The sequence below is a fragment of the Meriones unguiculatus genome, chromosome 16 (assembly GCF_030254825.1).
Source record: "Meriones unguiculatus strain TT.TT164.6M chromosome 16, Bangor_MerUng_6.1, whole genome shotgun sequence".
NCBI classification, from domain to species: Eukaryota; Metazoa; Chordata; class Mammalia; order Rodentia; family Muridae; genus Meriones; species Meriones unguiculatus.
In genome coordinates, this window is record NC_083363.1 from 52,902,016 (window position 1) to 52,926,413 (window position 24,398).

The 24,398-nt window shown below is 37.1% G+C and overlaps 1 pseudogene; it reads left to right on the plus strand.

The window, feature by feature from the left end:
• LOC110563921 (ADP/ATP translocase 2-like) overlaps positions 1-24,122 on the plus strand; it is a 57,879-nt pseudogene extending 33,757 nt beyond the window's left edge.
• Positions 24,123-24,398: the final 276 nt, after the last annotated feature.

The following is a 24,398-nucleotide window of genomic DNA, read 5'->3' on the forward strand; positions in this document are numbered from 1 at the left end:
TATCTGTGTATATACCTGTAGACCAGGGATGCTCTCAACATGGGTCACAACAGTTTCTTTCTGCATTGGGCAGAGTCAATTTAGAGACTCGTATCTGTGCTGAGAAGAAGAGATGATGTGCTCAGCTCTGAATGTGGCATCTTTCTCAACCTCTCCCCACCTCCTCCCCTGCGCAACCAGGACCTAAACCCTCTTCAACGCTTAGGGCACATCAAGAAAGAGGAGACTTCAAGAATGTGAAGGCTGGAGGGTGTGGAAGAGTGTTATCAAATGCTATTTTCTGGACAGAATGTTGTTACACTCAGAAGCTCAGAGCACTATTGTTTCCACTGTTTGCTGCCAGGCCAAGGTGGTCAGCTCTGGGTCATTTCGATCCAGACCAGCTGTTCTAGAGCAGCTGTTACCTGACAAAGACTAAAGATAAAGGAAGTAAAACAAATTCTGGCCTGGTGAGACGGCTTAGCAATTAAGACCCAGTCTGCTCTTGCAGGTGACCGTATTTCAGTTCCCAGCACCCACATCAGGAAACTTGGTTCCCTGTAACTCCGACTCCACGGTATCTGAAAATCTCTTCTGGCCTCTGTGAGAACTTGCATTTATGTACACACACACACACACACACACACACACATACACACACACATGCACACGCACTAATAATAAAACCTGAAGAAGAAAGTCCCAGCCATGGGCAGGAGTAGGACCTCAAAAGACACCACTCCTGAAAAGCTAGCTATATGCAATTGATAGCTGCTGATACAGAGGGAATCATTTCTCTTTGCTGGTCTCTGGTACGTTGCCCATGATCCATTCAATAACCACACAGCAGTTCGCACATATTCAATAATAACTTGATTTCATGGGTATAAATCTGGGAAGAGGTATATGACAAGATCCAGACAATGTTGCAAGATAAAAATTGGAGTTCTGATTATATTTCAGTTTATACGTGTATGAAATTCTTTTTTTATTTTTTTTATGTATGAAATTCTTAAGTTATAAAATTTAAAATCTAGAAGGAGAGTAAAATTTAAGTTAAAATAGCTTCAGTGTTAGATGTTGCCTTGAGACAGCTCGGCCACTCTCAGTTTCCTTCAGAGAGTCGTGAAAGAAAAAAAAAATGTCATGATAATATTAAGATGTTTTTAGCCTACTTTTCTACCAGAGCCACAAGAAGACATGGTATTTTCTAGAAGACACATGATAAAAATGCTATCTTAGATACGACTTACAATATCATTTAAGTGAATGCTTCTCTGTAGATTCACAATGTCAATTTTAATTTTATAGATATTGATAGAGATAATCCAGTCAAAACACCTTAAAAGTTTGTAATAACTTAAAATTCCAAAAGAATTCTCTAATATTAAACAGAACAAACATGTGGTAAAGTTTGTCAACCATCTTCTGTTTGGGGTGGTTTTTCAATTACTATGTAGTAAGGGTCAGATTTATAGAATACACTGTGATGTTTTTATAGATATGTTTACTATGTAATTATCAAATCAATACCTGTAAGTACATTGGACATTTCAAAATAACTATTACAAAGGGTTTTGAATGTTTCATATAAAGAGTTATAATGTTTGAAGAAAGGGAAATAATATTTTTCTATAAATCTAAAACTAAACATCTTATAAAAATTAAAACCTAATTTTGTTCCAAAGTATATGTTATTTTCCCATCATTGTACTTTAACAAGACATATCACTAAAAGCCAGCTTAAGGTGATGTCCCAGATACCACTTCAGCAAGCTAGTTAGTGCTACACAGTATTTGTATGGAGTATAACAACTGAATTTTGCCAACCATTTTCTCCTAATGTTGCTAACTTGTACCAGAAATCTTTTATGTAGTGAGTCAGTCAGGTATAGCTTAGACTGCAAATGAATCCATTTTGGTGTTTGATGCTTTTAGTGCTCATCTTTCTTAAGTAACATGATAAATGTTGGGCATTGAACACTTAGCACAATGTCTCATGTTAGAAATAAATCTCACCCAGGCATATCAGCAGAGTGGAAGCAGGGGTGATGTTGTTTATGAATGTATTTCTGATTCATTCACTCAGAAACACATCCCTCATTTGTCACTATGCCAGATGCCTAAGATCTGTCCTGAAGAGAGCACACTTTCAGTACTTACGGTTTTAGTAGATTCAAGTAAAGATACAGGTAAACCAGATGTCCGTGTTCAGAACATTTACCAACATCACGAACAGTAGAGCTGGGCTCGCCGGGTGCGGCTCCCAGATTTTCCTAAGGACCCTCAGGTTATTTCATGCATTTGAAACATTGAGGGGATATATTCTGATATTTAAATTAATAAATAATTGCATATGAAGGATATTTAGTGGCTTTACAAGCATGTTGAGGGCTGCATGCTGACTACACAGCTCACAAATTCCCAAAGAACAAAAAGCCTCTCAGAGAACAGAGAATGTAGCTCTATTATATCTGCTCTTCCAACTTTGTTAGAGATGAGACATCAGTGTTTTCGCTATTTTATGGAAATCTAAGCTCCCTATTATTTTGACTACATAATACTGCACCCTCGGAGGGATTTAGGAGAAATTTTGGCATTATTCTGTCATTATGAGTTTAGAATCTCCTGTTTGGCTGTGATTTGTAAGATGATGCTCCAAATTCCACATCTATTTTAAAAGTATAATCATAAGGAGATTGCATTTGTAGAACATTTTCATAAAGATATATTCACGATCGAAATTTGGAATGGTCATAATTTAAGACTCATTCAAATTCTAGGATTGTCTGTAAAGACAGTTGAGGAAAATGTACAGTTTTAGGAAAGTTTAATACATCAGAGTTATTTTAAAAAGTATTTCATTGAATTTTGTCGTACCAAAAATACAAGTAGATTACTCCCTGTCCGAAGCAGCCTACTTAGTGTCTTCCTCACAAATCAGTTTGTTCATGTGTGAAGGCAAATCATTTCACCCCAGTTATCAGCTCTGAATACTGGAGATAGAAAGATGGTGTGTACTTCTCATTTATACCACTTTGCCTGATGAGTAAGAAATTAGCTCATACTTGTGAGAGATTTTGAAAGATACCTGATATACAGTAATAAGTGCCAGTTATTTATAATAAAATGTCATGTAATTTTAATAGAATTGTATGTAAAATACTTTATAAATGTTCAATTTTGACAGCCCTGAATAAAAAAGATTTTTAAAACACACTAATATATAAAAATGATAGTAGTATATTTGAATTTAAGTGGGTCACATTATGTAAACAATATTAGTTTGTTATCATTTTAGCTTAAATAGCTTAAGTAACACAGCAATGCAGATGTTATAGTTATAAATATAAGAAGACTACTATGTATATTGTATAAAATATTAAAATTTTTGGTAAACTTGCTTACCCCCAAGTAATAATGTAATAATTCAATAAATAATAACTTTTGCTTAATTATAAATACTTGAAAGGAATGACTAACTAAATATTATGAAACTGGATTTTTTTGTAAAGCAAATGTTATTTTGTTTGTTAAAATCTCAATGGTATTTAGTATACTCCTGAAATTATTTTGGGATAAAATATTTAATAAAGGAACTTTTTAAATTTACAAATGCCCTAGACATTAGAATATGCAATGCTATATTTATTTTTGGCTTATATGTAGTGATATTTAAAGATATCAGCTCAAATATAGTTGGATGTATGAGAATAATAAATCATATCACAACTATCTCGGCATACTATACATTAAAATTTATTGTAGACATAGTAACATACTTTAAAGTCCCTCTCAGGGACAGAAAAGCCACACATTAATCAATATGTATATATTAACATGCTTTCTAAGAAAATCAATAGTCACAACACAGCACTCATGCAATACCAGATGTTCCTTTTAATGACTCATAAAGGCCCCCTTTTCTTTCGATAGACAGTATTTTTTTCTATCCATTGTATCAATTCTCTAAGTGGCCACAGGTACCAACAAATATTAGAAATCCTGGAATAGTTTCCTTTCAAAATAATATTTTTAATTCTTTATTAATTACACTTTATTCACTTTGTATCCCCTCCCATGGTTCCCTCCCTCCTTCCACCCCAATCCCTCCCTTCCTCCACCCTCTGCATTCATGCCCCTCTCCAAGTCCACTGACGGGGAGGTCTTCTTCTCCTTTCTTCTGATCCTAGTCAATTAGGTCTCATCAGGAGTGGCTGCATTGTCTTCTTCTGTGGCCTGGTAATGCTGCTTCCAAAATTACTTGTCTCTGTATAGCCCTGGCCGTCCTGAAACTCACTTTGTAGATCTACTCACCTGAGTGCTGAGATTAAAGTCATATGCCACTTCCACCAAGCTCCCTTTCAAAAATTTTTAAAAATATTTTTAATAATAATTTTTTATTACAGTTTATTCACTTTGTATCCCAGCTGTAGCCCCACCCTCATCCTGGAGATAACCAAGAACCCCTGCTCAGATGTAGCCCATGGAAGCTTAGTCTTCAAGTGGGTTTCCTAGTAATGGGAACAGGAACTGTCTCTGACATGAGCTCAGTGACCAGCTCCTTGAGCACCTTCCCCTGATTGGGGAGCAGCTTTACCAGGCCATGGAGGGAAACAATGTGGCCAGTCTTGATGAGACCTGATATGCTATAGTCAGATGGAAGGGGAGAAGGACCTCCTCTATTAGTGGACTTGGGGAGGAGCATGGGAGGAAAGGAGGGAGAAATGATGTGATTGGAAGGGGATGAGACAGGGGGTTACAGTGGAGATACAAAATGAATAAACTGTAATTTATAAAAATATAAGTAAATTTTAAAAAGTTCTATCTTCCTTAGACCACAAAGCACTGTTTTGCTGCTCAGAACTCAGATTCTCACAGACACTTAACAAAATTACCAATTACCAAATTAATTAGGAAACCCTGTGTTTCCTGAGCCTTCTCTGAACACTCAAAAGGCACTTGAGCATTTCAGACCTCTAACAAATCTCCATTTTCATTGCTTGCTCATTCCAACACAATGATACTAATTTCTTTTTATCATTTGAAAATAACATATAATTACACTTTCTCTCTCTCTTTTCTCCAATCTCTCCTGTGCACCCAACAATGCCTTGCTCAAATTCATGGCTTCTCACTTCTTTTCCCTTATGTGTTGTTACACACACACACATACACACACACGCTAAGGCGTTGTATACTCTGTATATTCTGTTGAAATTTGCTGGTGAACTTAACCCACAAGTACTTCCAAATGTGACTATTTGGAGACCGAGTTGGCACATGACTAGTCAGATGAAGAACTTGAGAGAAGGCTTAGCACTGCCGCGTGAGTACTTACTGCTCGCTCTTAGACGCAGAGCATCTAAGTTTTGTTTCTAGAACACATGATGGGCGACACACTACTGCCTGTAAGCTTTCGAGGATTCAAGACTCTCTTCTGGCCTCCGCGGGCACCTGCACACACGTAACACACACATAGACACAAAGAAGCACATTAATGAAGGTGAAATAGTTTTTTTTTAATATATTAATAATCAGTTTTAAAATAAAGCCATTAAGATGGTCCTTAACACAGCATTATGACTGCTTTCTAAGAAGAAAAATGAAGATGCAGGTATGCCTCAGGGGTGGCAGAGGTGGGGGTTGTAAGGCTACGTGTGCTGGGACATACAGATGCAGAACAGGGAAGGGATGGTCCAGTTCCCGCTGGTCTTAAATTTTCCAGGTTTGGACATGCCTTGACCTCACTCTTGCGGCTTCCCTGGTTGCATGATTCCTCCATACTACACAGATAGACTGACAAGCTCAAAAAGAAAAAAACATGTAGATATGTACTGAATTGGCACATAGAAAGCCACAGATGCCCTGAACTGACATATTAATAATTTAGCCTCGGACACCCTTTGATCTTGCATCTCTAGCCTACAGAGTTTTGGGCTTAGATAGATAGATAGATAGATAGATAGATAGATAGATAGATAGATAGATAGATAGATAGATAGATAGAGATAGATAGATAGATAGATAGAGATAGATAGATAGATAGATAGATAGATAGATAGATAGATAGATAGATAGATAGATAGATAGATTGGCTTAAGCTAACCAATTAGTGATACAGGATCTCTCATTCTCTAGCTTGAAGGTGAATTCCGCTGATAAGAAAAGTATCAGGAAATGAGAACAGGAAAAGAACACGGTCATCACACAAATTTCCTTATCTTCGCAGAGCATTCCATGGGCTCTCTGGATCATAAATCCAAGCTCCGGCTCCTGGCAGATGGCTTTGTGCTCTAGGTTCAGGTGCATCCTTTCTTTGAGTTGTTAAATGCAATGGTGAAACCAGAGTGACTGATGAGGCACAAGTGTAGTTCCATTTACATATGAATTCAGAATCTTAGACTCTCATAATTGTTAAAAGTTCTGTTGAGAGGGTGAGTTTCTAGTGAGAGTGGTGCAAAATCGACAGATACTTTTGCAGAACAAGACCAAGGATTATACATATTCTACTTCATTTTGTATTCTCTTGTAAAGATCTATTTATACAGATCATCTCAATGTAAAAGCTACTGGCTCGGTGTCCCAGTTTTGCATTCAAGAGGAAAAATGCAGACAAGAGAGCAAGGTGAAATGGATGACACATAGCACTGATCTGTTATAATTAAAAATTTTAAATTATCTCATTTTGATCTTATACTTTTGATGACCTTATACTTTTGATGTGTTTGAACAATAAAAAAATGAAAAGTGTGTTCAAAATACAGTGTAATTTTAAATAAATCACTTATTTTTGTAACAGTTGAACAAAGGAATCAGAATAATATTGAGAAAAAAAATCACTGACATTATATATGTCTCTTAAAATCCATTAAGAAATAAAATTAGGATTAAATGTGTGTGGGGAGGGCACAGAGAGTCGGTACCTCATCTGGAATTTATGGAAAACCACTGGACTAGAAGCAAAAAGAAGTGAGTAATTTAATCATTAATAAAATAACAAAAAATTGTTTATTGCTAATAAAATGTGTACATATTTTGTTAATCTTTGTATTAACCACTATCAACAATGTCAATAAAAAATGCAGTGAAGTAATGATTTTACTTTTACTTGAACAAAAAGTAAAGAAAATAAAGCAAAAATCCAATTAAGTTTTAAATTGCAAGGGTATTCATTCAACCATCAAAATGACCATCTGACATACTATCTTTTTTTTTTCCAGACAGTGTGTCTACACTGAAAAGTAAAAATTTAGTAGAGAAAAAAAAATTAATGTTTTATTTGGGAAAGGAGAAATTTAAGGTTCTGTCTTCAAAAAGAAAGTAAATTGAACTGAAAACGAAGCATGAGAAACATGTAATTTTATCTAGATCTACCTCAGGGGGCCTTCTCTTATAATCCATTCTTAAGTGCTTACTGAATGATAATATATTAAGTGTAAACACATAGTATAATTTCTTCTGGGTAGGTTGTGCCATCCTCCACAACGTAAAGTAACTCGTGTAAATGCAGGAAATTTACTGCCGCCATGCGTCTTGTGGAGGAACGCAGCCATTTGTACTTATGGCCAGTACTGTGAGCTGTTTATTTGCTGTTCCCCACGTGGAAGAATTAATTATTATTGTAGAAAACTAAAGATGAGGCTATGTAGTTCATCTTCAGCTAAGATATGACATAAATATTCAGCATTATTTTGGGTCATATCAGCTGCAGAAGGGTACACAGCACAAACATAGAGAGAGAGCTACTATGCCCAAGTATTTTACATGTATCCAGAACATAAAAATTCATTGTACAGAAAAGCCAAATATGTATATTTGCAGGAGATATATTTTCTGAGAAATTTTTAAAACAAGATAAAGCGCAAAATCGATAGTTAAGTAGAGTAGGTTTCTTAGTTGTTGAAGATTTAGTGACTGTGACTGAGCCATCCCAAATGCCTTATAAGAATCAATACTACATGGAGGCAAAGGCTTAAATATCACTAGCGCAGATTCCTACAGGCTATCATTATTTATGCATATCATGAAATTTGCCTAACATGCCTTTGTGCTCTCATCTAACTTGAAAGGAACTTATATAAAATGACTTGGAGCTGAATTTATAAGTACTTGAATATTTACATTGCATATTTTGCTGCTTGGCTTATAGCTGTCATTCTGACTTGCTTGATTTGCTCCTACCACTGCCAAAAGGTACATTCATCTAATATTAATACACTGAAGACCAACTGCAAGTAGCTTATAATTTTATGTTGCATAGTTTAAAGAGATTAAAATCATCCTATTGAAATAAGAAAAGTTTTTGCCAGTTACTTTTTGGAGACCCTTTCTGATGGCTATGTAAGGGTAAATACAAAAATAAACATATTAGGATATTTTATTTAAATAAACTTAAAATATTGAAGGCAATTATTGAGTGGTACTGTTTTAAAGCTCCCAAACAGTTAGAGTCCAATTTGATGAATCCTAAAATCTTAACTGTTATGAATTTAATTTTTAAATACTTCTTAAAATATTACATAGATGAGACCACAGTATGTTTAACTTACTAAATCAGTAAGTGTGAGAAAAGTCAAGTGTTGGAAAATAACTGTGTGGTAGGTGGTCAGCTCACTTTTGAGAAACATTTACAATAATTACTATCATTTCAGAAAATTAACACAACAGAACTTGTCTCATGAATGTTGTCAGAATCGTCTCATAAGTTTTGAAGGACTTTTCTTCCCTCATTAGGTTCAGTTTTAAAATTGCTTCTGTGAATAAAAGTGATTTTTGTGAGTGGACACTTCAAAACATGACTAAAAATTACTTCTAGGTATTGTTTCAATGTGTTTCTTGAACTGGCTTCAGAATCAAAAGTTATCTCTGCTCACTTTCTTCAGCTGTGTATTTTGTATTCATTACTTTACCCTTACCATGATGAAACAGTGACTTAGAGAAATAGTTTATCATGACAAACAGTTCTAAAAGGATAAGAGGCCTTCCTGGCAGGAAAGCAGGGCAGCAAAAAGCAGAAAGGAACAGGAAGATGAGAGATCACATCTTTGACCACAAGCATGATGCAGAGATAGAGAACTCTGAATTCTGAAAGTCTGTCTTCCAAGAAGAATACACCCTACAAACATACCCTAACATCACCCTCAAAGGGGGACATGGATTCAAATCTCTGAGCCTTTGGAATGAGAACATTTCTTGTTTAAATGACTATTTTTCCCCTCCCTGACTCTCTTCACTCTCATTTTCCAATTTGCCCCTGGCCATTTTCCTTGGGACTTTGGGACCAGAGAAGTGACTGAGAGCTGCTCCCAATAAACATGCATTTATATACTTTAACTTGTAGTGAATTAACTCTAATTAATTTTACCAGAAGAAAGAATGATAATGTATCAATGACTCTACTTGTAAAACAAAAATGTATTTAGCCTAATGCCAGGAATAGTACCATAGTCTTTAATATTTTTAACTCTGTTTAAAAACCAAAAGTCTCTTTAGAGACTCAAGGCAATTCTTAAGAGAAAATGTGTACTTCTAAGATTTAATGGCACAAGAGATACATCAGCATTCTAAAAATAGAGGAACGGAGGGTACAATGATAAAATTCTGAACACACTCCAAGCCTGGTAAGAATCAAGGCCTGTCCATATCCAGCGTCCTTCAGTTTAAAAGGGCTGAGGTAGCCCAGCCCTTCCAGAGTTGCTGCCTAACATATATATTTCTCTTTGGCTTTTCCCACTACTTACATGCAGCTATGTCACCAACATCTCAAGGGCTCCTTGCAATCCAAGTTTCACACTTTTCAGCTTCATACAAAAATCTTTCATGACCAATGAGAGGAGGCCCTCTCAGAGCCTCTATGCAGAGATTTATTTCACTGCCACACACTACTTGGCATCAGTTTCTTCCTGAAGCCTCAGAGGAAGAAGAGAGAATCTCTTCACTCTTGGATTTTTTCATACCTCTAAATCCAGCACCACAGGGATGATATTGTCAAGGCCAGCTGCCAGCTGCCAGCTGCCAGCTTTCAATGGACCCTGGCCCACTAAAATCACATTAGCAACAGTCCTTTTTATTCTGTTGTTTTCTAGGAGCAGAAAAACACCTTGAATTGTCTTTCCAGAGTTGGAATTTTAACTATGTAATGGCCTTCCTCTGAGGGCACACTTCCCTTTGTTCTAGTGCAAAAGAGGCCTAATTTTGCATGTACTAATGTCTTTAACTATTACAGTCCCTTTTTTAGCACATGTCTAGGCTATAATATCAAGCTTCCTTTTCTTTCCATCTGTATATGTTACATCTTTCTTATCGATTTGCTCTTTTATGAGACTTATTAAAAACAATCACACCAAAGATTTGATATCATGCTGTCTTGAAAGTTTCCTTGCCAAAGAAATTAGTCCACCTTTTTTTTTAAATTAATCTCAGGAAAGTTCTTAGGACAAAGGCAGAAGGCAATCATATTCTTAGCCAAAATAATAATGGGAGACAACTAGCTCCGTTGTTATTAATGCCCTCTGAAACCTCTGTCATTACACTGTCTCAGTCTATGGTCTTCCTGCCTTCAAGCTGCTCTCCTGGATAGACAACAGTATTCAGGCGATTTTCTAGTCCAAAGTTCCAAAGGCTTCCAATGTTCCAAACAACCAACGAAACAAAGAACCAAAAACAGAAGTTCTTTACAGAAATAACCCACTCTCAGGTATCAACTTAGATAATTCGTTACTTTTCTGTTGCTTGATGCAAGGAAATGACCACAGCAATTTGTATAGGGAAGAATTTACTTGGCTAACAGTTCCAGAGAGATACAATCATTATGGAAGGGATGCAGAGCCGCAAGCAGGAAGCACAGGAGCAGAATCAGGACACTAGCAGATCACATAATTTACCACAAACTTGGAAAAGATAGAAAACTAGAACTAGGGGAAGTTATGAACTCTCAAAGCCCTACTGCAGAGACCCACTTCCTCCAACAAGGTCTCTTAAATCTTCCCCAGCAGTGTCATCCACTGAGGACCAATACAGAGCTGTTGGGAGACATTACTCATTTAAAACACGATTGTGGGGCTTTCATGGATTCTGCTTGAGCTTTAATTAAGAAGCAGAGACATATCTATATAGTTTAAAGCTGTTGGCCTTTTACGGGAGCAGTCTCTCAGCTAGCTACACTAACAACCCTGCATTAATTCTTTTCATGTAATTCTCATTGCCTACCTCCTTGCTTCTTCCATCTCCTGTCTTTCTTTTGCATCCATTTGTCTGTGTCTCCCTGTCTCTCCATACATCTCTCTCTTCCAGGAAGTCCCGCCCCTACTTCCTGCCCCAGCTCTGGCCATCAATTCTTTCTTTTTTTCAATTAATTAAAATTCTAGCATTTGTTCAGGCTTGTGCTTTAAACTTTAATTCAATAACCCAAAAAACTAATTTTTTTAAATTCTTTGGTCTCTCAGAGTGCCCCCCTTTAACCCCCACGTACACACCAATCCATCCCAGCTCATCAAGTTATATCAGGACTGAATGCATCCTCTTCCCTTGTGGCCTTGTGACAGAAGAAAGTGATCAAAAAGCAGGCAATGTAGTCCATGTTGGAGACAGCCCTTGCTCCCCTTACTGGGAACCTATATGAGGACTGAGCTACCCATTGGCTACATTTGTGTTGGGGATATAAGTCCAGTCCATGCAGGGTCCTTGCTTGGGTATTCCAGTCCTCCAAGCACTCTGCGCCCTGGTTAGTTGGCTCTATGGCTGTTCTTATGGAGCCGCTGTCCCTTCCTAGTCCTACTATCCTGCTCCCCACTTTTCCATAAGATTCCTATGCTTTGCCCAATGTTTGACTGTAAGTCTCAGCATCTGTTGCCATCTGCTGCTGGGTGGAGCCTGTCAGAGGACAGTTAGGCTAGGATCCTGTCTACCAGCATTGGTAGACGCCTGTCTTCCAACATAGAAGAGTATCCTTACAGTATCAGGCTTGGCTCTCTCCCATGAGGTGGGGCTCAGGTTGGGTCAGGCATTGGTTACACATTCTCACAATCTCTGCTTTATCTTTATCCCTGTCCATCTTATAGACAGGGAAAACTTTGGGTTGAAGTTTTTATGTGTGGGTTGTGTTTCCCTCCCTCCACTAAAAGTCCTGTCTAGTTAGAGGGTATCCTCTAGAGTTTCCACGAGTCTCAGATGGCAGCACTCAGCAAGTACAGTGGTCTGAATAGCAGAAGATCAGAGATGGAGGATCAAATAAGTGGCCTGGCTGCTAACTCCAAAACACCAAAGTCTGTGTTTCCCTGATGAAAGGAGACATCCTGAGAGCTAGGAATGCACAGTTCTAAACTCCCTCAGGGATTGCTTCCTGGTCTAAGAAACACATTGTCCTATGATTCACCCAGACTACTCGATCACCACTCCTCAGTTTCAGAAATGAATGACTCCAGCATCTGGACCCCAGACTCCTTCTGCCTACCTGAAGAAAACTTCTGGATACCATGACTTGGTCCCAGCTTCTGGTTCACCATTCTATCAGAGACTGGCTAGACAATAGTAGCATTCAAGGTCCAGTTCCAAAATGGCAGCATCCAGCAAAGTCTGAGTACCAGGAGTGCAGCGTTTGCAGGCCGAGAAAGACACCAGGCTTTAGTCTCCATGCCCCTGTGTCCCCAACAGAGGAGAATACCTGGGCTGCCAAACATGCATGCTCTTTAATCATGTAAAAAAAAACACATTGCTTACTCAACAAGTAGTCTGGGAAACACATGGCAGCTTACTTTATTTTTAAAGGCAGAGGAAGAAGTGACATTTACATATCCTGTTGTTGTGGGCTTCAAATAACAATTAAGAACACAATTTTTCAAAGCCTGGAAATACAATATTTGTGGTCACCTCAATAACCACCCACATATTATTAGTGTAGAATTGTAACCTTTTTTTTTCTGCTTACATCAGCCATTCTCAAAAAAGATAGCCAAATATATTTTGTACTATAGCCTCTTTTGAAAGTTAGAAAGCTTAAGCTAGAAAAACTACAACTTATGGTTCAAGATAATCCCAGGTGGGACTGCAGAACTTCCGCAGATCTCAGGTCACTCACACAAATTCACAAAATGCTGTGCTTGTGCATGATGGAACTGTTTGCTTGAGTTGACACTCTCTGTCATTGCTGGGTGTCCTGTGGCTTTCTCTGTTGTGACCTTGCAGGTTGCTTTAATCCTGAAAGCCTCCATTGATCACTACATGTCACTAGAAATTAATATATTAAGGCTGCATCCACAAACTCACTAGCAGAAAAATTCAGCAAGCATTGAAATGTAAATTCCTAGGTCACCCTGTCAGATGTATTTGTTTTTAAGAGCACAAATCATTAATGACTAATTATCATGCTCCTGTGAAGAAACACAGTGCTAATGAATTTGCTCAATTTTTTTTTTAAGCTGGAAAAAAATCCAGTTCTTTGTTTGAGGGAGTGTGAGCTTTCACAGGTTTCAACAATACTGACTGAAACAGTGTGAACATACTGTTTAAAATGGTTGTCATATATAATTGGGCAAATTATAATAAATTAGGAACAGAGGTTCCCAATTTGTCTCAAACAGTTACTGATCTTAGGGAAGTGGAGAGTCAAGCAGAGCCATGGGAGACTTCCATTTGGGAACTCTGAGAGAGTATGAAATGACAAATTGCCTGTAGGGAAAATAGGGAAAGTTTAGGGTGGAGGGATTCTAAGTCTCTATCTTACAGAAACTGTTCAGAACTTTTAGTGCTTGGCAGACTTAACTCATGTCTGTCCACGGAGAACACTGACACCCGTAACATTACTGCGTCACTCTTCACACTCCCAAGCAACGTTTTCTGCTACAATACTGTCTCTTAGTATAAATTCAAAGATAGGGTTATCTCTCTTTCACTTCAGGACTAATCCTCAGAAAGTAAAAACAAACTTTAAAATTCCCCAACCGAAACACAGCCTCAGTCTGATTTTCATTCATATGTCACAAACGCTTTAGTATATCACCCCACATACTAAATCAAATTCCCAATTGCCCTACCACTTAGATTTGCTCCCATCTTTGTGCACCTTACAGCCCGTTTTCCACAGCCCCTCAAACTAAGCAAGTAGCACAGAATAACCTGAGTAATGCTGGACTTTTCGTTTTGTTCTGTTGTACCCCGAAAGACCACCAACCTGACCAGGAGTCAGAAATCATCTGCAAAAGCAAAGAACCTTTATTTCAGACTTAGGCTCGGACTCCCAGCATGAGCTGACACGCAGTCAGAGGCCAGGAGCCCCTGGTGTAGAAAGAAGGTGATTTTTAGAGGGTTTATAGCAAGGGGAAGGGGCTTCCAGACTTGGCGGTTACAAGATAGGGTGAGATTTAGCAAGAGAGCAGGCTTGTTACATAGTGAGTGGCTAAAGGCAAGTTGGAGTAACTATTTTGGCAACCACAAGGAAAACACATAATTGTTTTATCAACCAGAAGGAAAACATTCTTTTTGACCTGTTTCTGATTGACTGGTGTCAGGATGGGCACACTGTGTCTTCTGGAATGCTATGGTTTCCTGCAAGTGCAACCACGTTTTTTTCAGGTTCTGGGGGTGAGAGCTAGGTGAATTACAAGATGGAGGCTAGTACCAAAATGACGTCTGTTGTGTTCAGATTCTTCAATTGTTGATCTGTCCCCAAATTTAGCCTTGTATCTGCCAATTTATGTCAGTTTTCTTTGAAACAATTCTGAACAAGTCTCCTTCACTTTTCATTACCAATACAGCATTTCTCTCGACTGCTTCTACATATTCCCAGTTGAACAATGTATTTATTTAAAAGCATATTGCATCAAGTTACATATCTAAAGGTTCTTCATACTTCCTTGTCCTCTGGGTATAAATCCCCAGATTACTTTCCAGGGTAATTTGCAGGACTGGGATTGTACCTGTTTCCTACATCATCAACCATAAAACAGCTATCCACCTGTCTTTCTGTTCTATTCATTGTGTAAAATACATTTGAACAGAAACCTGTAATCTCACAGATTCTTTCAACTTCAAAATGTGTATTGTTGTTGTCTTTTCCTTCTCTCTTCCTCACACTGTCTCCACATCGGCTTTCTCATTACTCAGGCTTCGGGGCAGAAGTCATTTCCTTAGGTGGAAATTTTTAAAAGTGTTGTATGTAAATCTTTTCTTTTAGGAAATTATCTCAAATGGGACATAAGGTAACATTATATCTGTTCATTTATTCATGATTTTCCATGTCCTTGAATAGATGGGAAGTTTCATAAATTCAGGTGTTTGTCTTATTCTGTGTTGAATACATCACTTAGCATGTCACTAGAATATGAGCAGTATATTAAAAAATATTAGCCAAATAATGAAAAGCATAGAAGAAATTTGATTTTTTTTGTCTGAAAATAAGCCTTCTCTATGTCCTAAAACTAAACAGAGTTAAGGAATCAACAAACTGAGAAACTATGAAAATCAAATGCTAGTTTGGTAAAATCTCTTGGATTTTAACTACATTCAATCTCAAAGTTTTCCTCTAAGAATATGGTATTGTTTATGTTATGCTAAACTGAATGATAATATCATAAATAGTATAAAATTAATAAAATATTGATATCACTATCTTGAATGTATACAGTTTTCTTAATCTATCTTAAAATGTTCCCAATCTTTAACTTTTTTATCTTTTCATATATTTACTTGTAGATATGAATTCCCAGTTAATATTTTAATTAATTACACTTTATTTACTTTGTATCCCCCATAAGCCCCCCTCCTCCCCTCCCAATCTCACCCTCCCACCCTCTTCTTCACGCATGAACAATCTTTAAACTTTTAACAGATGCTTATAGAATTTAGTAGGTACTGTAATCTGCATGCATACTTAATTTAGATTGTAGTCTGACAAAACTATGAATATAGAAATAACCTAGCTGAGTTATTGTTATTATGGTTATTTTAAATAAATAAAATCACTACATGAAATCAAACTTTATCTTACAATAGTTTAGATTTGAAAACATGGGAAAACTATGAAAGAACTATCATGTTAAAATATAAAATTTTTATTGAAATGCTTGAAAGTTTGGATTTCCACTTAAGAGAGATGCAAACTAGGAATCTATGTATTGAAGTCAGCATTGTCTTCCATAAAATCAGTGCATGTGGTATAATTAGGTCTCATTTTAAAGATATAAAACTCCTCTGTTTGTGCTACCATAGAACCACAAGATTCACCTTAAGAGTTAGGAAGTATAGTCTTCTACGTTTCTTTTTTTTTTCTTTTTCTAAATTTATTTTTATTATTAGTTACATTTTATTAACTCTGTATCCCAACTATATCCCGCTCCCTCATTCCCTCCCAATCCCACCCTTCCTCCCTCATCTCCTCCCTGCCCTTTTCCAAGTCTACTGATTGCAGAGGACCTCCTCCCCTTTCATCTGGCCCTGTTTTATCAGGTATCTTCAGGACTTGCTGCAAAGTCCTCCTCTGTGGCCTAGCAGGACTGCTTCTCCCTTGGGGGGTGGGGAGGTCAAAGAGCCTGCCATTGAGTTCCTGTCAGAAATAGTCCCTGTTCCTCTTTCTAGGTCACTTGGTCACTGAGCTACCACAGGCTACATCCGAGCAGAGGTTTCAGGTTATATCCATACATGGTCCTTGTCTCCTATGTTTCTGCTAGAGACATACACATCATAGATATGAAATACTTGCTTAGTATGCACCAAGATATAGGTTTAATCATGAGTACCAAAAAACATATACATTAAATATATAGCTTTATTTTTTTACTTCTGTCAATTTGGAATGGATACTGATTTTTATAACTAGAGAATGAATTATTTGATATTTTAAATATAATGTTAACAAGTTCATATGTACAGCATATGACATCAATGTGAAATGAAAGTGGTTATACAATTGGATTGATTTTCTTTTCATCATCCTTTAAATACCAGTAAAAGTTCAGTTATGAAGATAAAATTATACAACTAAAAGCTTCACATTTCAAGAATGAAAACTTTGGTTAGTCCCCCCCCCCGTGGAATTTAACAAACCACATTACCAAACAATGAATAAATATTTATTGAATAATTGAGTTTATTAATAAAAAATTACAACCAATACTTGACACTGTCAAAACAAAATATTTTTAAGAGTAGAAGTAAAAACTCTCTGTGTTCTAAAGCCATAGACTATATTTCAAAGACAATTATGAAATGACATATATTCTAACTAAATAACTATTACTATGCATGTTACTTTTCTGAATAAAAAAATACACTACAAATGAAGATAATTGGTATTCTCAGATATATGTGTGAGGTGATAGAATCATTAAACTAGCAGTAACACAGGTGAATATGGATATTATGTTCATAGTAATTAACCTCTTGCTTCATCACTATAAGAACAATTAACAAATCTATTAATGGTTTTGTGGCAGTAATAACCATTATGGAAATGTTGTTTCTAAGACTTAAATACTTAAAAAATAAAAAGCAAGAGAGAAATCAAAGATAATAGTAAGGAAGTATTTTATTCTCAGTAAATGAAGCTTTCATTCCAGAAAGCCAGGTTTTCCTTCCTGAAATTTTCAATTCCTCTAATTCATCAAGTAACCTAGAGCTAGCTTCTAAGCTCCCTAGCAGAATAACAATGTGTTTCCTCCACCACTGCCATTATTTTATACCAGAGTATAGATAATTATCCATGCTGTGAGAATGTTATGCCCTTGACAACTTTAAATCCCAGTGTTTTCAACCCTATATCCACTTAATGAAATAAAAAAAATATAGTGAATACTCAAAAGGCAACAATAATAACATATTTCAGAGAGCACAGAGTTCATCTTTCAGTGAGCATATCATTTTTTTCTCACTTTGGAAAATCTTTTTCATATCTCTCCTGAGCAATGAAAAATGTCTACCCAAATCCCTGGCTCCTATGCTTCTACTCAGTTTTGAGAAGTCCAGGTCAAACCTTTCTGGAGTTCACAATCACAAAACCATACATCCCTTCTTTAGACTTCTTCTTGTGATACACACATACACACATATACACACAGAGATACACACACACACACACACACACACTTTAGAGTTATTTTAAAACTCTTATTACCCATTTCCAAATTATTATAAATAATAGGTAATTATTTTTGCTTTAAAAAACAAACTATATATTTGTGTTCCTTTTAGAAATAAATCATTTATATATTTGAACTCAGAAAAATGGATTATAGCCAAGCAAAGTGGCAAATGTTTACAAATATTACTTCTCTAGACTCTGTAGAGAGAAGCAGAAAGAGGACTGCTGCAAAATTTTAAGGCCAGTCCGGTTGTCCTCTTGAGTTCTAGGCCAGATGTGACCTCTTATAAAGATCTGTCAAGGGTGTCATGTGGAACATTCATGTCACATCCCTCAAGGACCACCAAAGGAAGGGGTGGGGTTTATGTAAGGTAGGGAAAGACTTGAATGAAAAAAAGACATAGAGGGGCACCATTGCTCATGTTATAACAGCAGCTGAGGTTGCTTGCACAAAACCTGCGCAGGATTAAGCCAGTCAATATTCCAGCATGGAGCCGAAAGGGGCTCACTGCAAACATTCTACTGTCAGGAGAGTAATTTTTCATTAATGGTATAGGCCCTGAAATTAAAGTTAAACATACCTAAATCATTAATTTATTTTGTAGTGCAGTAAATTCTTTTTTTTAAATTTTATTTTGGACAATTATCAAAATAATACATCATGCCTTGATTTATAAAATGTTCAATTTTCATGGCATGAACACTTTTCATATTCTATCTCAGCTTACCAATTTGACATGAATGGAATGCAATTGGAAGTGATGCCATAATCTTAATACAATAGACATAATCTCAGAAACACAGATAGTAATGAAATGCAATAAAATAATTCAAAAGTGGTGATTTTTGAGTATTTAGCAATAAAGTTGAAATAATTTAATTTTTAATACTGGGAATAGTGCTACCTCAAGACCCAGCAATACCACTCCTGGGCATACACCCAAAAGATGTTCTACCATACCACAAGGATATCTGTTCAACTATGTTCATAGAAGATTTATTAATAATAACCAGAGTCTGGAAACATTATACAACAGAATGCTACTCAGCTATTAAAAACAAGAAAATCATGAAATTTGCAGGCAAATGGATAGAACTAGAAAAGATCATCCTGGGTGAAGTAACCCAGAAGCAGAAAGACAAGCATGGGATATACTCAATTATAAGTGGATATTATACATATAATACAGGATGAACATACTAAAATCTACAGACCTAAAGAAGCTAAACAACAAAGAGAACCCTAAGGAGTATGCTTAAACTCATTCAGAAGGGCAAACAGAATAGACACTGGAAGCAGTTGAAGAAAGGGAACAGGATGGGAACTTGCCATAGATGTCCTCTGAAAGACTGCACCCAGCAGGGGATCAAAGCAGATGCAGAGACTCACAGCCAAACTTTGGGCAGAGTGCATGGAGTCTTATGGAAGAAGTGGGGTTAGAAGGACACAGAGGGGACAGGGGCTCCACAAGAAGACCAACAAAGCCAAAGTTTCTGGGTCCAGAAAGTCCTGCAGAGACTGGTGCACCAAATAAGAATCATGCTTGGAAAGGAACTAGACCTCTGCTTATATGTAGCCCACAAGGAACTCAGTCTCCAAGTGGGTTCCCTAGTAAGAAAATCAGAGGCAGTCTTTGAAGTGAACTCTGCTGCCTGCTCTTTGAGCACTTCCCTCTGACAGGGTGGCCTTACCAGGCCACAGAGGAAGAGGATCCAGGCAGCCCTGATGAGACATGATAGGCTAGAATCAGACAGTAGGGGAGAAGGACTCCTTTTTTCAGCATACTAGGGGAGGGAGAGGAGAAAGAAAAAGGAGTAAAGGAGGAGATGGGGGGGCTACAATCAGGATACAAAGTGAATATATTATTATTAATAATAATAAATAAAGCTATACATAGCAACTGACTCACTGGCAATCAGTCCTTCAGGATTGAGAATTAACTGGCTTCAGAAGAAAATAAAACATTTTAATGTTTTCTACTTCAAAAATAAAAAAGATATGGACCCTGGTAAATCAATTCTAGTCATATGTATATGTTAAACACAAACTTAATTCTGTTAACTAGTTTTTTTAAAAAAAAGGTCGAAAGAAAGAAAGAAAGAAAGAAAGAAAGAAAGAAAGAAAGAAAGAAAGAAAGAGAAGGGGTCGGCATAGTACTAGTACTGGGAGAAGTGGGGTATGAATATATACAAAATACATTATATGCCTGTTTGAAATTCTCAAAGAATTTATACAATGTTGTATTTTGAGAGATTATCCTGAATCAAAAGTAGACAAACTTTTGTCTACAAGGACTGACAAAAGGAACTTTCCTGATTTATGAAGAGAAAAATAAAACAAGACCACAGGCTACATGTTGGTATTTGAATATTTGAAAGAACTACACTAACATGGAATAACAGTTCCTTAACTAACCACTACTTCCTGATCACAGAGATCTAGGATAGTGTACATTTTCTACTGAGAGAACTGTTAACACTCAAGGGGAAGCAGTTGATGAATTTCTCATAATAATCGCAGATTTGCTTGTTTTCTTACATTCTATAACTTCCAAAAGATGACCCCTAAAGTGTCTTAAAGTGCACAGTCTAATATGGAGTCAATGTGCACTCAGTCATGAATAACTGCTTTCTACATCTAAGTGGAGTATCGTGTGTGGAGCGCTTACTGTGAATCACACAATGTAAGACATCACAGTGGATCTTCTGAGGAAGATCTGTACTGAAGCACTGCAGGAGTTATCAGGCGAAAATGTGCTGATTAGTGTTACTCAAACTTGGCATACAAGCTAGAGTTATCTGGACGATGAGAGCCTCCACTGAGAAAATGCCTCCACAGGATCCGGAGGTAGGGCATTTTTTAAATCAGTGACTGTTGTGGGAGGTCCCTGTCCATTGCAAGTGGCACCATCATTGGCCTGTTGAGCCTGGATTCTATAAGAAAGCGAGGTGTAATTGAAGCAGGACAGTCTCCCCAAGCATGGTTGGCTACCATAAAAAGCTAAAATGTTACGCTCAGGATGCGAGGCTAAGCACTGCACTCAGGGTCAGCCGCTTTGGACCCAGAGAAGAGCATGTCTGATTGCATGCGGGTTGATGCCGCAGGTCCCGCCTCTGAGAAAAAGGTATCAGACGGGTCTGATGCTCTTTGGGTGGATGACACCTAAATGAACATCGGTACAAAGTCCCAATTTATTTCTAATATCAGAGATCAGACCTCTACTCTTGCCTGATGCGTCTAAAACAAAAAGGGGGAACTGTAGAGAGCTGCGGAATGCTATGCCTTAAAGATGGAGCTGGTTTCCGCCTTCCACCTTCCCGATGGTGAGTGCTCTCTGTCACGAACAACTCCACATTTGGCTAAGGCTGAGGATCTGGCTTGCTTCCATGTATGTGGACCTATCTGCATTGCCCACGTGGCACGCCTGGGTTGGCTACCCAGAGGCTATTTAAACTGTGGGCTGGCTTTCCCCAGGGTCAGAAGATTGTTCAAGGTTCCTGAATAAACTGCATTGAGAAAAAAAAAAAAAAAAAAAGCGAGGTGTAAATAGCATTCTTCCCTGGCCTTTGCATCAGCTTCTGCCTCCAGGTTCCCGCTCTGTTTAGTTCCTGTCCTGACTTTTTTGATGATAAATGTCAATATGGAAGTATAAGCCGAATAAACCCTTTGATCTCCAACTTGCTTTTTGGTCAGGATGTTTTGTTAGAGAAAACAAAACAAAACAACACCTAACTAAAACAGTAACCTTTCAACATGCCAAAATCACCACTATAAATATAAGCAGTTAAGTGAACATATTTTAAGAATCATGGCTCCAATATGCATGCTTTGCCTTGAATAGCAAACTTGTTATAGGACATATACTAATTTTATGGAGTTAAAATATTATGTATTTTGTGAATTATGATGCAACTAAATCAATGAAGAGTGCTCCTTCTGAACTTCGCTAGTTTTAATTATGTGAAAACATCACTACCTTGTGTAATTTATTTCAACAATAGCAATGTCTTTATTTTTGTATTTTTCTTTTTACTTTTTATTCTTGATTTTTCTTTCTATTGTAATTCATAAACCAACAAAGATGTGTTACTTAAGGGAAATATTATATTTCTTTTTTTTTTTTTACTTTTTCTTTTTTTTTAAAAAAAAGATAGCAATATGTCTTAATGGCATATTTTTATAAAGTGGATACACTGCAACATTTTTTTTATTGTTAGAGAAGTATAATATGCCAATTAAAACATATTTGTGAAGACAAGACACAAATCCCAACACTGCTTTTGACTGTTACACAGTATTTTTGTTCCTGATCAATTCAGATCTTTAACTTCTCTGCCAGTTAAATCCAGATAATTGTACTCACTGCTAAAGGTCATTGTCTATAACACATTTTTTTTATTCCATGTTCATTACTTATAGATAGCGCTCAATAAGTTTTTGCAATTATCTCCTTAACTAAACTCTTCACAATTTGAAACACATGTGTTCAGCTCCTTATAGCATTGGGTCAGATTTTTACATGCAATCTTACTGTGCCTAAGATGTCAAGATAATAAGACTTCAGAGGCATGATGCTTACACATGTAGTCTGGCCTTGAAAAGCCAGAACTGTTCGATAGGACAGAACTATTCTACCATCCGCTGTAATTTTCAGTTGTTGCTCAATTTATCTGTGTTATTTTCTTGGCCTTTAGAGAGTATACAGAATTAAGACAGCTAATGTAGATACAACCAGTTAACAATCACTTTACAATAATAGGTAATGTAATACTACAACAAACAGTAACAGTTTTCTTAGCCCTCTTCCTACCATAATCTTTTAACCAGCGCTCTCCATACTCTGTTCTGTAGATTTAAATTTCTGTGCTGTGTGCCTGAGTAGGGCCTTAAATTTTTTAGTGTGATCTACCACAAATGTCACAAAGAAGGTCAATAATAAAATACCAGAAATAAAGGGAGTTCAACTCCATCTGTGTGAAAGGATAAACATTAAGTATGTACAAATCTTTGCTGAAAAAAAAAAAAAGAATGGTGGCTATGTGGATAAGTGAATTAATCAAGATATGGAAAATGAAAATAAGCCCAGGGAAAAAAAAGAGGAGAGGCATGCTAGCTTACAGAGACTCCCTGCTGATATTCATCTGTGTGAACTACAATGAGAACTGATTTTAAAGAGCTAAGAAGCTAAATGGTTTATTGTTGCTCTTGCTAACGTGCTATGATCTGAGGTCCTATAGATCAGAGTCCAGAGACAACAGACTTGATAACATCATGATGAGAATGGCTTTAAGCACTGGAATTTTACACCAGGGTAGTTTCTTATACCCTTTTTATTATAAGTGTAGAAAAGGAGATTTGACTTTGAAAGTACTTGCTGAGGGAACAATTGTACAAGGAAAAACACAAATTCTAGGAACTGAGCCAGGCCCTGATTTCCTCTGTTCCTGGAGTGTTTTATTTAAGGAAACCATTGATTTCTGCCACTACACTGAAGAAACTCCCTTGCAAAGGTGGCCAAAAAAAATCTGCCTCCAATTCCATTTCTTAGGTCCCTTTCCAATGGAAGATTGCCACATGGGAAGCTTTGCTGGAAGTAGCCTTTCATACCTTGAGCTCCGTTTTTGTGTAAGATGTTGAAAAGAAAAGAAAACTCTCTGTGATATTTTTCAAGAAGCTTAGAAACTTTGCTTAATTTTAATATTTAGGAGGGAAAGCACTTTCATAATCAAATGAAGTTTTTCCAAAGGAACTGTCAACGGCTTACCATTTGCCTCTGGCTTACTGTAGGGCATATTTTCATGAGCTACAAAAGTACAATTAAAGGCATCTAGCATTATGCCTTGTGGTTTGAAGAAAGCTGAAATATCATTAGTGATTCTTATTAATGAGTAAACACTTCAAAAACAGCGAACAAGGAAACCACTGTTTTCTGCGCAGTGTGATGAAACCTCTGAGGCCTCTCCAGGGAAATGCAGCGTCCTGCGGCAACACACATGGACTCCACACTGTGCTCTCAGAACTGGCTTCAGACTTACACCAAAACCATCAGAGAACAATGTGACACAGTAGTGGGTGTTAGACACTCTTGTCAAGAGGGAAAGTAAACGCTGAGGATGCATTCTTAATAAAAACAGAAACGTGTAAGGCTGGAGAGATGGCTTAGAGCTTAAGAGTGTTCAGCTGCTCCCGTAGAAAGCAAGAATTCCGTTCCCAGCACCTACACATAGTGGCTGATGACTGTCAGTAACTCGGGGCCCAGAAGATCCACCGCCTTTATGGACACCTTAGGTACTATCACTCACATGAGCACAGACACAAACATACACACACAATAAAAAAAAAAAA